Source organism: Lepidothrix coronata, unplaced genomic scaffold (assembly GCF_001604755.1).
Source record: "Lepidothrix coronata isolate B3197 unplaced genomic scaffold, Lepidothrix_coronata-1.0 Scaffold69, whole genome shotgun sequence".
Classification (NCBI taxonomy): Eukaryota; Metazoa; Chordata; class Aves; order Passeriformes; family Pipridae; genus Lepidothrix; species Lepidothrix coronata.
This window is the reverse complement of record NW_016690249.1, coordinates 2,082,407-2,098,145: the sequence shown is the minus strand read 5'-3', so window position 1 is coordinate 2,098,145 and position 15,739 is coordinate 2,082,407. Positions and strand designations below refer to the sequence as shown.

Genomic DNA, 15,739 nt, shown 5'->3' with positions numbered 1-15,739 from the left:
AGCTATCAAAATAGCTCATACAAGTGCTACATCTAATCCAGCATGCTGTCTGTTCATTAGCCTGTAGCAGATGGTTTGACAGAAGGTGCAAGAAATTAGTCAGTGGACAGTTCTGGATTGGGAAAGAGTCTTTTGAATTGTTCCAACTAGTTTGCTTATATTTTGAAGTGCAAGGATTTACAGCAGAAAGCACTTCAACAATACTGAAGTAATTTATATATCATATGCATATATTACATTTAAGCATCTAATCCTTTGTTGTAGAAATAACAGCATCTTCTCACTGTTCTGATATTTTTGTCAGTTAATTACACAAACTAATGACACATCTTCTAAAAAGAACTTCTTGCATCCTTGAAGTTTTTTGACTTTAATACACAGCCTTTAGTCTTTCATCAAAAAGGGTAGACAGAACATACACAATTCCCTTTCCTCATAAAGCCTACTATTCTGTATACAGTTCTAAGTGGAATAATTTGAAAAGTGCCAATATTCTCCATCTTACTCTACATGGTAGGTTTTCCAAAGTCTATTTATCATTGCTGCCAATCTCTGACTTCAATTTCTACACTCTTTCTCGACTGCAAATAGATGCATGTAAACAGAGATCTTCATGTCTTTTCTGACAACTTATTCATATGGTTGGGTCAGGAAAAAAGTAATTTGGGGCCTAGCTTATCTATCAAGTCATCAACACAGATGAATATTTAGTCTGATGTCCCAACAGTGTATATGTATTTTATTTTATTCCCTTTTCTGACAAAGTAGATCCTAATATGTGTCAACATTGAATTTCACACAACACAAACTTACTCAGAATCTTCTGTAATTTCCACTAAGCAAAGTAACCTGCCATCTGCAATCATATCAACATTAACTTTTCATCCAGCACAGTATCACAGTACTCTATCAACAGGCAGTAGTTTAACTATTGCCTTTTGCACTCTTTTTCAAACACAGTTTTTATGATAATAAAATATTAATCTATAGTTTTAATCTACTCTAGCCACTACTGTAATAAATACAGCCCCACAAACTGTATACAAAGAATTACCTACCACAGCAATGCTTGAATATGGCTTACACGGCATATTAAAGATTAACAACAATCACCTATGTGATTTAGATAAGTCTTTAAAAACAACAGACAATCAGCTCAGCCATTTCTTCCTTTCCCTCACCTTTTATTAGTAGCAGAAATTAGGAGTAATAATATTACTGATTGTTTCTGACATCATTTACATGCTGCCCCTTCTCAGGTGGATTCAGTGGCCTAAGGACTATCAGACTTTCATCAGTCACAAATTGGTTCTAGAGTCCTGGAGGCAGCACTGTGGATCCTCCCAAGGGATGGGGAACATAATCAGATTGTTCAAAGAATGGAGACTCATTTGTGAATAGCTGGACTGTATATCCTCTTACTATATATTTCAAAGCTAGGTATTAGCATGTGAATTATTAGACAAGAATTATTAAGGGAAAAAGGACTCCACAACAACACTTACAAGGCAAAGGAAAAAGTAGTGAAAGGAAAAAGATAGCATAGGAATCACTAAAGACAATGAAAAACAGCCAGCCTCAGCAGCCTTCTCCTTCTGCAGTGTTTGTTTCCACTGGTAGGTTTGACCATACGAACTAAGGAAATCTTAGTCTTTTCCATTTTTATAATAATCAAATGCAATAACAAAACCACCCACAGTCTTAAAATATGCTTATAAATTTAAATTGTAATTTCACTCAAAAATTCAGTGGAAAGCTGGCAAAAGCCAATCATGTCATCATATTAAATACCTGTACTTACAGAGAACTTTGTGCACTGTGCAATCTGTCAGAGATAAGAATATGATCTTGACTGTTCCTTTTGGCCTCTTATTTGTGTAAATTGCATTAGCACTTGCAGCTAAAATCCAGTGAAGAATTCAGATTAAGACAGTCTTGCTTCCCCATTCCCCCAAAAAAGAGAGAAAATAAGAAGATGACCCCCCCAAACTATAGCTTTGGTCTCTGAGGTTGTATTTTATTAAAATACAAAAATAGGAACCTTAAGCAATATATGCACAAGAATTCAAGCTGGTTTGTTGCCAGTTGATGCTATTAAAAAAGCTCAAAACCAAATCTAACCCATAACTATGTCCCTGCAGGAAGTATTTCTTCCTCTGGACCTAACTTCCAGCCCAGCAATCTTCAGCCGTTTCCTCAGGACAAAAATATCTACACAGTCTCCTCTGAGGACCAATAATCTTCTAAATAACATCACTAACAAACTGGTATTTGCATAAGCCTGTACAGCTTTAGCTCCCTAAAAACCTTTTACCAGAGAACAAAAGACTGCACAAGAAGCCAGGCCAAGCACCAAACCCCAGCTCTCCATACTGCTCACCACTCATCTTGCCCTTGGACCTGAATTAAGTCTCTCCACAACAGAGCTGCTCCAGACTGAGGTCAGCTTAGCAACATGTCCAGGTCCAGACCTGTGGGCATAGTGGTACAGAAGTAGCCACTGAGGACTGACTTCTGCTGGAGGCAGACCTACACATCTCCATCTACCAACCTTTACCTGCACTGCACCTTCTGACTTGCTGTCTCCTTCCTCCTCTTTGTTATATCTCAAAAACTGCTCCAGTTGGATCATAGCTTCCTTGAGGGTAACTGAGGCTCTCTCCTCTTTTCGGAAATGTTCAGTCTGACCCAAAAGACAACAGTCAGGGCTAAATATATAGGTAGCTGTTCTCTCATCCTTTTATGATGGCAGTGTTTTCACACAAGATACAGTAAGTATACAAAGATGGAAAAAAATTACGTATTTTTACATTCTGAGATGATATTAGTAAGCATTTTATGAACTGCAAGAGCAACATAAAGTAATTAGTTTTGTTCTGAAGGGCATCTGCCTGTGTTCTCATTAGACTACTGTAAACAGTAGTCTAGCAAGTCTTTTTGCTTGCCATGCTTAGACTGGGGAAGAAATACCACTGCGGCATTACTAAGCTATGTGGTGATAGAAAGTCCTTGTTGTATAAATCTTCCAGTATTGTTCCTAAGCAGGGAAAAGGATATACAAAATTCTCACGTGGTTTTGACACTGCTTGGACATACTTCCAAAGTTTTTTTTTCTTCTCAAGAGACAAACTTTGAGAAGTGAAGATTCAGGCCTAGGTAATTTACACCTAGCAAATTAGTTACAGCTAACAAATCATACAATAAAATGAAAGAAGATATTAATAAAGTCAGCCTGACAGCAAATAGAATAATGCAGACTTTTTTGAAGAATGTATTCAAATGACTAGATGTAGAGGTATATGCTGTACTTCTACTGAGACACTCATGATTTTCAAAAGGTTTTACCTGCCTTCATTTCTCTTTTCCCATAAACGGTAATTTCTCCTCCTTTATGCTTTATTATGTTCTTCTTTCATCTTGTCTCTATCCAAATCTCACCCCTTCAATGCCTTCATATCAAACTATCAATTTTCCTTAAATTAGAAATTACATTTATTTTTACTATCTTTGCTTTTCTTTTTCTCTCTCTCGTCAGGATTTCACTTCTCATACCCTGTTTTTACAGTAAGACTAAACTCTTGAGAATGTTCAGCACGTACAATAGCATACTTCAAAGTACTGCAAGGCTTAATTGTGATTAATCATTATTGACAGAATATAATTTTCAATTCTTCTTTCTGCAATTGAAGAAACAATATATTGACTTTTAATTTGTTATAGGATAATTTCCTATTTGCATGGTATGGATTAATTTCAAGATGACTTCTGTAATATGACTTTCAGACAAGATTGCTAAATGACACTGCAACAGGCCAGAACTGAAATAACATATCATAAAAACCACCCCTACTTAAACTGAGTCAAACATTGTGTTGGAGTATGTGACTCCACAAGTATTTCTAGTAGGGTAAGCAGGAGCTTTATATTTACAGTATATGTTAAAGCTATTTATTCTTGACAAGTGACGCAATCCTACATGTGACTCCACACTCCTTGTACAAACTCTTGCAGACATTAAGCTGTAAAATATACACTCATCAAAATGTCTTGCCTGAATAAACTGTAGCTATTACTGCTTTCAAAATATCCATGAAACCTTAGATTTTATGAGGGGGAAATAAGTGGGTCTGATATTCATTAAAAATAGGCCAGTACTTTTAGGAGTCTCCTACTGACACTAGGCATTACAAGAAATATTATCTAGTTTCAGCACATGTTTTAAACTTTTCATACACAAGTAATTTTCTTTTTTGAGATTTATCTCTTTAAGGAGAGCATCAGAATCCCGAGTGCTGCAGAATAATTAAAATACAGATTTCAGGTCTGCTTTGCTAAAGCTAAGAAGCTTATGTGATCACGAGGTTTACGAACATCTCTCTCTTCCCCTCCCAATAGTTTTCAACCACTTGGCAGATATTACTGATTTTTGACAGGATAGCAACCTCAAAGGTAGTTAAATTGCTACATGCTTTACAGAAACAGATGGCCAAGTGAAGAACATGTTTCTGACAAACAGCTCCGATAAATGCTCTGAATGAGATAAAGGGTGGAATGTGGATTCACATCATATTACGCATTAGCAGAGCCTGCATGGAGAGAAACCTTATCACTCCTTCAACCTAATAAAACCATTGATCATAACCATCAGATGAACCGTAAGATAAAAATTCAGAAGAAAATGAGCTTTACTAACTCCAGGTTTCACAAAAGGACACACTTGCTGTTAATGGTGACCACAGTTAATCAGGAGACAGAAGAAACAGGCAAATACAATATGAAAAATGCAGATGATGTTATCTTATTTTTAATTTTAAATGAAAATATTAATAGCCAATTAATATTAATATTAATAGCCAAAAAACCCTCTCTCTCAGAAGACGTATTGCTACAAATATCTCAAAAGAGCAATGCATACAACTTTTTATGTATATACAATGTAGAGTTTTAAGGTACTGAAAATGTTCATTTAATAGTAACAAAGTTGAAAGTGCATCTATAAACTAACCAGATCCATTAAGTAATATCTGAACAATTTTTAGCATACAGCTTTCCTTCTAACTCGTTTCAGAGCTCATCAGGCTGTGAGGGAATTAAAAAAAAGTGAGACTGATGAATTTGGTGAAGTCTGTTAAAATTACTTATTAAGCAGCAATGTATGGAACTACCCACCTAAGAACAGTCTACGCAGCTATATTACAAACAATAATGTTACTTATTGTCTGTCATTTTATCCTCAGTGCCAACACTTAACTGCAGCATCATTTGTGGTATTTCATCACATGTAGAGAGGCTGAAGTCATGCTCTTGCCCAGCAATACTAAGGTTGTCAGTCTCAACAAGCAATTCTGTTTCTACTGCAGAAGAAAATTAGCTTGCTTTCTGAAAGTATCAGTTTTTATTTTCTTTATCCTAAGTACAAAAGTACGCAGCACTTTTTCCAAAGAACAAAAGAATCTATTAAAAATATTTTTGTCTTTGCATGGAATTAGATTTTTAGTAAAGACATTTGAAGGAAAATACTAAACAATACAAAGGATGTAGTAGCTGATTTCATAAATTGAAAAAAACCCCAAACTACCAAAACTCCACTGTGTTGATTTTCATGCAGTTTGACAGGTATGCATACAATGATCACAGTGAAAGTCCTGCAGTTAATGAATATAGGTGTTCTGTCTCCAAATAAAGCCTTCCACAAGTTGAGACAAAGATTCTTTATCAGGGATCTATTGTGCAAAAAGCCTATCTTTGAAAACCAATTTCTATATAAATAAGAATACAGCTATTATTTAATTTAGAAGACAGCAATATCCTATAGCACTGATGAATGTCTTCCACTCCCTTACATACATAGCATCCAGAAAAGTTCCAATCCTACTACAGAGAGGTGCCCCAGCTTGGAATCCCATGCTACATTCATATGCCCTGTCATGGCCTGGTATGAAGGTCTTGCAATTGCTGCTCCAAGAAGACCATGTACTGTGATGCAAAAAATAAAATAAATCCACATCCTAACAATCACTGATTTACAATGATGACTGACACTTGTATTTAAACTCCTTTCAAAGCACTCTAATTATCTGTGCTCTTACACAACCGAAAGAAAACAAAAAGCTAGTATGGGCTAATATTTTATAGATACTAGTAACACTATTTGTAATATCATACATATGCTTTGCTCCAGCTCATTTAAAAATATGAGAGATTTATGAGAATCTTTTTTCTTAAGTACAAATTTGCAAGAATTGAGTCTTAAGTATAAGAGTAAACACCTAGTATGTTTTTATCTCTGCTTTTAGACATTTGCCTAAAACATCTAAGGAGATTTCTTGGTTGACATAGATCATATAACAAAAAGTCAATGAAAGCTATGATTTTTACCAAGGCTATATTGGGAAAGCAGCTTCAATTACCAGGGACAGAAATCCAGGTTTTAAATTTAGTTCTCACCTCCTGTGATTATAGTCACCAGAAGTTCTCCAGCCTCACACTGCCATCTATAGCAGTCTCATGCTTGCAGCAATGATGCAAGCAGTGATGAGAACAGAACGTGTGGTCATGTTGCAAATACAAAGCATTCTGTGAAAAATGAGTTTGAATCATACATTAGTACAAATATTAGCAACCAATCACTTAAACTAGTTGAGTTGTCATCGGATTAACACAGCAGCCTACTGGCTTCTAGTCTAAGAGAGGTAAGCCTCGAGCAGGACCAATAGCACTCCTTTCAGGGCCAGTCTGGCATACATATGTAAATCATGGATTTCTTTATTGAAAAAAAAATGTAGAGGCATCCATCTCACACAGAAGCTGAAGGAACACTGATTTGGAACAGCACTATCTGCAATTTCAATCAATGTTAAAACACCTAAGTTCCCAAACACACTGTGGAGCCTGCCAGGAGCTCATGGTAGGTACTGAAGAATTTCACCAATTCAAAACCCTCCACAGAGCTGCATGGGAAATCTATAACGTTCAGAAAAAATTCGTAAGCAATAATATAATGAAATTTATGCTTAGACTCTCAGATATTCACTGAATAATACTGAATGGTGCCATTCCACCACACAATGACAAGTTCATAAATACATACTCACACAGCACGTAACTTATTCTTACCAGAAGCCATCAATATAAAGAATCTAACAGTATTTAGATGCAGACTCTTATAATAAATGGGAAATGATAAGCATCCCACATTCAAGATGATACTGATACTGGGATTGAGCAATATTCAGAAACAGACTGCACTACAACAATGCTATTTTTCCCCCCACTTTAAAGTCAAGCCCATAGCTCAGGAGACTCAAGTAAGTATGTAGCACGCTAGCAGGTCATTTCAGATGTCTTTGTTGTTTGTTCATGCTGTTTATACATAAGAAGTATATATATATATATATGTATGTATATATATACACATACTTGAGTACTCACTGGGACAGCTGTTTAGCTGTTGGAACACAAAACTTCACAAGTTTTCCTAGTCCAAAACTAAAAGGCCTAACTAGCAAGTACGGGCACGGTTTCTATGTCAGTTTCACAGCAGCTGAGAGATACACCCCCAGACTGTCCTCCAAACTGGGGATAACGGCATTCTCTGAGAAGCAGTCTCTGTTCCAGACCTTGCTCCAACACAAACATAAAAGGAATCTGCAACTGGGCAGGTTTCACATCCAGGTGAGTGTTGTCACCACTACAGTTCAAACTATAAACATGTGCACAGAAGCACCTCTTTTTCCTGAATGTCACATTAGCCCCATTCCTTGAAACTGGTGGAACATATTTGTCCTGAGTCTGTAAAAAGTCTGGCAACAAGCAAGCAAATAAGACACCTGCATAAACTAGATGCCCCCCAAATTAGCCACAGATCTAAACTGGTTACTTACATCAGCAACAAGTATGTCCATAATTATGCATAATAACATCGGAAGAGGCTATTAAATATTATGCAGATTTTAAGCCAATTCCAAACTACAAAGCACCAGATTCACCTTGAACATGGGATGCAAATTATCTCACATTTGTTCTTACAGTTCCCTCTGAAGCATCTTTTATTAGTCAGTGTCACAGACCCCAGGTTTAACTTAGCACAGCTATTCCAACATTCAGTCCTCTGGGCCATAAAACTAAAAGCATATGAGCTGCATTATGAAATTCTGTCCTATAACAATAAAGTTCAAGTTAGTGATAGCCTTTCTGTATGCGCTACAGTAAGCAAACCATTCATGAGTCTAACAAGTGCATTCCCGTTTTTTTGTCCAAATTCAAACTGAAATTTATTATACAAATCACTGCTACCAATATCTGCTTGCAGACATATGATGACCTCCTCTTCTGAGATTTTGATCTTAACAGTCCAAGATAAACTGTCATTCTCAAATACTGTCAAATCAAATAAAAGCCTTTATACTCCCCCAGTAAAGGTTTACTTTACAGAAGAGCAATGGGACATTAATTTATTTATTTTACCATATGACATGCTAACAGGAAATGCTAACTGAGAAAAGCATAAATGGACTAAACACTTAACTTCTGAAACAGAAAATATCATTTTTAAAGCCCTAAAATATTTGTAGTGGTAAAATTTAAAATCTCAAATACATAATCTAGAGTTCAATGAGCCTGCAGAAGAGATTTATAAATGTCAGGAATATCTAAGACTCACACAGGCATTACAGGACTAAATAAAATAATATAAAACCACACCATAAAAAAACCCAACCCCCCAAAAAACGCCAAACATATGATTGATTTCTTCCTGAATGGAAGCCCACCACAATTAATACAAGACAATGAGTGTAAGTACATCAGGTGTTCCCATCATTATAAAATAGCAGCTGTTATTTGAAAAAGCAAGTTAAATTATTTATCAAACAATTCTAAATATCATCAAATTCAGTGCAGCCAGTCATTCAAATGGCTTCTAATAAATTATTTGATATGGCTCTAATGAAAACCATCAGTTATTCAGAAGCATTAGCTATTAAGCACCATCATACTAATGTTTTGAAATTTTACTCAGACACATCTAGAAGTGACATACTATAAGTCACACTACAAATGCTTTTGAGATATTATCAGCAACATCCAAGAATTTATGCAAATTAAAAACCAAATAATTTTGTCAGTCATATGTCATGGTGGATAACATGCAAATTTTTATTCTGCACAGCCCAAAATTTGCCTGCTGGACAAAAAAAAAAAAAAAAAGGTGCTCACATAATTTCCCACATCAACAGCATCATAAATATAAACCTAGGCTTCTCCAGACCATTAAACAATACCTACACATAGTACAAAGGCAACTTCTCAGTAATAATAGGTTACACTGTATTGTTCAAGGCACATCCCTTCTCTAGGAAAATCTATTTCAAGACTAAAGCCATAAAGCTTTCTTTCTACTAAAATGAGTAGACACACTGTCATTCCAAGAGCCTATATGACACTGTTGATGGTGAAAAGACTCTAGAAAAAGTTGGGAGCAAACTGTCTCAAACTGAGAGATGGGTAAATTATTTGAGACATTTTTGTGATTTTAGAAAAACACCAACAAATAGTTTTCATAAGGTGTTTATACATTTTAAATTAATATGCTAATGCGCTATAAACCACATTCAAATAAAAAGGAAATGTTAAGCAAATGCTTGGGAAAAATAAATTTCCAATTTATGAGAATAAAATCTAGCAATCATACTTAAAATGATGTCATTAAGCAATCAGTTATTTGGTCCAAAACACTAGCATGGTTTCTGCTAACTTCTAGTACTACAGATGTACATGACTATGATCACCCGTGGATGGATGCGAGGTGCACAGTGGCAGGATAAGAGGAAACACAAATTGCAAAACAGGAAATTGCCAATAGATTTAAAAACAAATCACCACAAAGGTGGTCAGACACTGGCACCACCACAATCACAGAAACTGTGTAATCTTCATTCTTGGAGATACTCAAAATTCACCTGGACAAGGTCTGAGCAACATTATACAACTGGACTTGCTTTGATTGTTGGGGCAGGACTAGATGACATCCAGAGGTCCTTTCCAATCTAAAACACTCTACGACTCAGTGCTTTTTCCTTTTAAGTTCCTTTCCTTACTGGAGATGTAATTTTCCATTTGCATTTACAGTTAATTTTACACAAGTTTCCCATATATCTGTAGTGGCTTTAAAATAAAAAATCAAAATTCGCCTTTGTGAGCAATCATGATTACACATTTGGTGCAATAAGACCCATTTGTTTTATGGTAGTTCTGTCACCAGAGTCAGCTGAGATACAGTAGCTAAAACAAAAGCAAAATATTTATTTACAAAATAATAAACAGCTCTGATAGTTGCAGCTCATTATTACTCCTTCAGTCTGCATCACCCACATGTTGCAGGCATTCCAGAGAGAAGTGACCGGGCAGAAAATGAAGGAAACGGCAGATCAAAGAAGCTCGAGTGACTCTATAAAAAGTATTGCATGAATTAGGTGGGCACGTACATAAGACCTCGCGTCTCACACTGAAGACACACTGCGGAGGATAACGCCATGAGTACCTTTGTTGACACGCTTAAGGGGTGACCTTAATGAAGATATCGTGAAAGCATCCTGTGTGCACCTGTGGATATTAACCGTCCCACAGCTACCTGTACCACTGAAACATTTTTTTTTCTCTAAAAAATGGCTTAAAAAAACCCGACCCCCAAACCACATCACAACACGAGGCCTCCAGAACCAGTTTCTCCCCCACTCCTTAAATAAGAACCGTGCTATTTTTAAGACGCATTGTGATGGGAGGCACATCTAAAAATAAGTTCGTTGGCGCTCGGCGGGGCAGTGTCGCTCCCCACGCCCGTCCCCGGCAGGGCAGCCGGCCCGGTCCCCGTGGCGGCCGCGGGCGGGGAGGGGGCCGGGGCGGCAGGTGGGGCGGCGGCTTTGTCTGCGATCGGGCGCTGAGCGGCGGCGGCGTCAGGGCGTGCGGCCGCCGGCTGGCGACTGGGCTCCGCGAGGGAGGCGGAGAGGGGGGCGGCGGAGGGAAAGGGGGAGCCTCCACCTCACCAGCATCCCCGAAACTTTCCTCCGGGCCGCCGCGACGGAAGAGGCGCCGCCGCCGCCGCCACAGCGAACCCCCGGAGCGGAGCCGGGGACTGCCCGGTGTCCCCGCCTCTCTCCTCGCCCGCCGGGGCGCGGCCGAGCGCCGCCTCCCCACTCCGGCCGCCCGCCATCCGTCGGGGACACGCCGAGCTCAGCCGCCCGCTCCCCTCCCCGCGCCGCCGCCGCCCGCTCACTCACTCACCCGCGCCCGGCGAGCGCAGCCACCGGCGCCTCCTTCTCTCGCGCCCTCCCTCCTGTCAAGTTGAGCCCGGCCTCCCTCCCTCCCTCTGGCCCCTCCTTCGCCATCGGGAGCCGCCGCCACCGGCTGCGCCCTCCCCCTGTACAGCCGGGCACCGCCCCGCTCTCACCTGGGTCCTGCCGCCGCCGCTGCCGCTGGGGGAGCGGGGGAAGAAGGGGAAGGCGGAGGCGGCTCCGGGCAGTCCCAGCCAGCGGCGAGATCGCGCCGCCCCGCCCGGCGCTCCCTGGGCTCCTCCCCGCAGGGACGCCCCGGGAGGCGAGAGGGGCCGTGGGCCGGGCTGTGCCGGGCCGGGCGCGGGGCGGGCACGGCGGGCGCGGCTGCGTTCTGCCCCTCGCTGACACACGGAGCGACCTCGGCGTCGCGACAGGAAAGCGAGGCAGCTTTCCCGGGAGAGGCGGCCGGGATCACGCCGCTCTCTGGGGAGGAGATGGCAGGAGCCCGGCGGTGGGGCTGTGGAGCCCGACTGGCAGCGCCCGGAGCGGCTGCAGGCCGAACGAGTTCCCTCTGTTACACGATCCCAGCGCCGCTCTCCGCAGCGAGTGTCCCGGGTCGGATAACCCCGCCCGGCAGGAGAGATGCTCTTTTCTGTGCGAGACAGAAAAGAGGGTATAAAACAGAGGTTTTTCGGCGAAAAGGCAGTGCCGGTATCACCTGACAGCAGAGAGGTCTTAAACTGAAGTCCTGGTTGGAGTGCGGGTCTAAAATGAGTCAGAAAGGGTTAAGCAAAATCCGAAAAAGGAGAAGCTGCAATGAGTGCCCTGCGCTGTGATGGGGGGGAGCAGAAACGCGGTTTCGCTGCTGAGAGGCATCCCGGGGGGACAGCACTCCATTAGCTGCTCGCTGAGGGGCTGGTAAAGGATGGGGGTTTAATCTGCAGTGTCAGGTAACTTGCAAGGTGACAGTATATGTGAAAGAAGTCAACGAGGAAAGACTTAAACCTGTTCATGTTTCTTTAGATCATTTGTAATAATACTGAGGAATAAAGGTAGGAATGCAGACAAGTTGTGAGTATGTTGTTCTTATAAGGGTGAATGTGTTTGCTTGGGAAATAAAAAGTTTATCAACTGTAAGATACTAAGATATATATCAACTTCCACTCGGCTTTAGGCAAATAGGCTTGTTAAAGCAGGTTGGTGTCTTTTTCCTATGAGAAACACACTGTTCTTTAAGCAGCATAGCTGATGAGGCCTGGTTGCTTAGGGAGGAATGTTTGTTCTCCCCATTTACTTCCATTGAATCTTCTGCATCTCCTCCTCCTGCCAAAGTCACCTCTAGTTTTTACCAACTGTGTCTGTGCTGGGCTGACAGCCATGTACAGAGCTGTCAAGAGACATGTCATTACTCTTTCCAAATTAGTAAGAGGCTCAAGTAAAACTGTAAAATTAGTGGAGAGACTAATTGGGGTGTCTCTTCTACTCTGAGTTCTCATGAAATTTCAAAGCATATAGTGTCTTTGAGATTTGTATCACAATTCTCCACTTGACTTGTGAAACTGGTAAAGGCTTCGAAATTTGTGAGGAGCTTTTCTTGTCAGGCAAAAGGACAGAATAACAAAATAGTCAGATAAGCCCCGCATTGTTTTGAGTTGATTCCAGGCTAAAACTGGACCATGTATGACTCATGTTAGTTTGTTGTCCACTATAAAGCATATGTTATATTGTAGTTAGACACCTGTGTGGAAACTAAATTATTGTGTGAAATAAAACATATAACTCAAAGCAATTAGTTTTGCATTTAAAACACTTGAATCTCAGTAATTATGAATGGGAATTCTTTATCCAACAAGGATATATCTAACAGGGTGTCACAGGCTGGTGAAAAAGTAGGTATTGTTGTCTATACATCATCTGTACACCATCTGTGCTGTGCATTAACTGCTAGGCAGCACAGAGCCATTAGGGGAGAGTGGGGTAACAGACCTCTGCCTGCCTTTTAGTGCTCTTGGCATTCTGCAGTGCAAGCTCTTAAATGCTTTGGGTCGATGTCAGAGTGTTCAGAGTGAGGAGGTAACACTGTTTTCTGTACCATCAGCTACTTCACTGCTTCAGCCTTCCCTAAAATCTCATCTTTGATGTTCTGTAGGAAAACTGTGTGATAAATACCTATACACTTATACACTGAGAATCAGTATTCCCCTTACTGTCGGTTCATGTTTTCTGTTCCTTTTCGTGATTAATCAGCTTTACGGTGTTCCTCATTGCATCCCTCTACTCTGCACAAGGTCAGTTGTTTGGTCTGGAGGCATCTCATCTACAGCGACTCGTATCTTGGGGATTATTTTATGAGGAAAATCAGAATCTTCATTTTAGATTTTGCCCTTTATAACAATTCATTAATGAAGGTAGGTTATGATTAACAGAAACTGAAGGGCATTCTGAGGAGATACAGGAAAAGCTGTGCCATCTTATAGGTTGAGACTAAGCTCTTAGAAGGCATCTTGAAATTTTGTAGGGGTGTAACATTGCATGAGAACCCCAATTAAATCTCTACACACAACTTTTAAAAGCTACTGGGAACCAAGAATTTGAAGGCTATGTACACAATATTCATCTCCTAGAGGGCAAGAAATTAAATCTTGTCTGATTTCCTGGAGTACACTAGCCAATAGAGCTGAGCCACTACGTGACTGATGGGGAGTGTGCATGCTGGGACGAAATTTCTACCATTCAAGGGAAAAAAAGGAACAGAGTGAAAATTGTTACTTAAAAAGGACTGGGAGAGCCCCTTTGTCTTCAGAATAGCTAGATTTTGTGATTATATTTAATTAGGATAGTTCTTAAAACCACAGGTTAGACAAAATCTGGTTTTCTAATGTTTGTAGAAATCAGTTTTGAGAACCAATGACTTCCTATAGAAGGCAATTCTATCCCACCTGTCCTTTGGGTGTAGAAGGATGGGGCTATGACAACATAATGCTTTATTTATCTATTACTCTTTGAAATACTTAATTTTATTAAAAAAGGCTGAAACCCATGATGTCCTATGTTCCTTTGTCCCATATTTGACAAATACTAGAAGTAGACAAAAGTAGGGAGTTGACAGTGAAGTTGTGATGTGTTTGACAGTGACTGGAAAAGGGCCAGCATTAATTATGTGTCACTCAAGTGCCATCCCCCTACCCCCCAGTATTTTCATGCCAATAATGTTTTAAACGATTTCAGCAGGATATAGCTGATAGGAAGAGGAGGCTGCTTTGGGAAGAGATTGGAATGATAAGGAGGATGGAGACAGGTGAGCTGAGAAAAGACTGTGGTGCAAGAAAAGGAATAAAAATGTGTTGAAGGAGAAGCAAGAAAGGAAGTTGAAGAACGTACTATGGGGGTATGCTGGGAAAAAGTATTGGTTTGCTGAATGTGAGGACCACTATCAGAGGGGATTAAGTGGAAAGTCGAAGGACACTGTAAAGGAGACAAGCTGATGTGGAGGAAATATTGAACTGGAATCTGTGCACAAAAGGCCACTGCATGGAAGAGGAAGGAAATGGACTATATCTGAACTCTTGGCCTTATTTTCTATAATTTATATAATAACAATGATAGCTCTTCATAATAGTAAATAACAATACTTAAGTCACTTGCAAGAAAATTAGAATCCCTTTGTTCCTACAAGGATATCAAAGGCTGAATTTCCAGCTTGAAATGATTACTCACGAGGTGTGCATGCTGGCTGCAGGGCTGAGAGCTGGACTGTCACTTAATGAAGTGGCCTGCACACTTGTAAAGATCATGTGGTTTGTCTGGAAGCTCTCTAAAGCTCAGTATATTTTAGAGTAGGAAGCTGAATATTTTTACCATTTGATCTCTACATCATTTGTCTTTAAAAATGCCTATTTTGATGCCTTAACAGATATTTGGAAACCACACATCACAGAAATTTTATAGGACAACTTTTAACAAGACAGAATTTTGTACACTGACATAGAGTGATACGCAAGGGCAATTTGGATTCATTTGGTTTCTTCATTTCTCAGTTTCCAAGGAAACAGGCTTAAAATGAATGTCTGGAAAAATCCTCCAGAGTTGCAAATGATAATTTACTCATTTGATTATATTAATAACAAATAGCTTTCCTAGTTTGGGCCTTTTCATACACCTGAGAACAGAATATTGTCACAGTGTCTTTTGTAAGAGAGAGCAACGCTCCGAGCAGCTAACATGGCTTTCTTGACCCAACTTTTCTGCTTCTTCTCATTTCTTCAGTTAATGACCTATCAACAATGAAGGACGAGGGAATCTTTCAGAAAATTTCAAGCCTATCAAATTTGAATTATTTGATATGATGGCAGGGAAAAGGCATTAAGCACTTTTCTGCTTGACGCTTCCCTGCTTTTTTGAAGTGTACAGAGAACAAGTGCTCTTCAATTGTTGCATTACACTTTTGTCAACTCTTTTTGCTCAGTTAT

At 39.9% G+C, this 15,739-nt stretch overlaps 1 protein-coding gene across 1 annotated transcript in view; it reads right to left on the bottom strand.

Moving 5' to 3' along the window:
- Positions 1 to 11,356, bottom strand: part of FRY (FRY microtubule binding protein) — a 236,177-nt gene extending 224,821 nt beyond the window's left edge. The window contains exon 1 of the mRNA XM_017818584.1: positions 11,281 to 11,356. The gene's annotated coding sequence lies outside the window, so the exon portion shown is untranslated. The remainder of the gene's footprint in view (positions 1 to 11,280) is intronic.
- Positions 11,357 to 15,739: the final 4,383 nt, after the last annotated feature.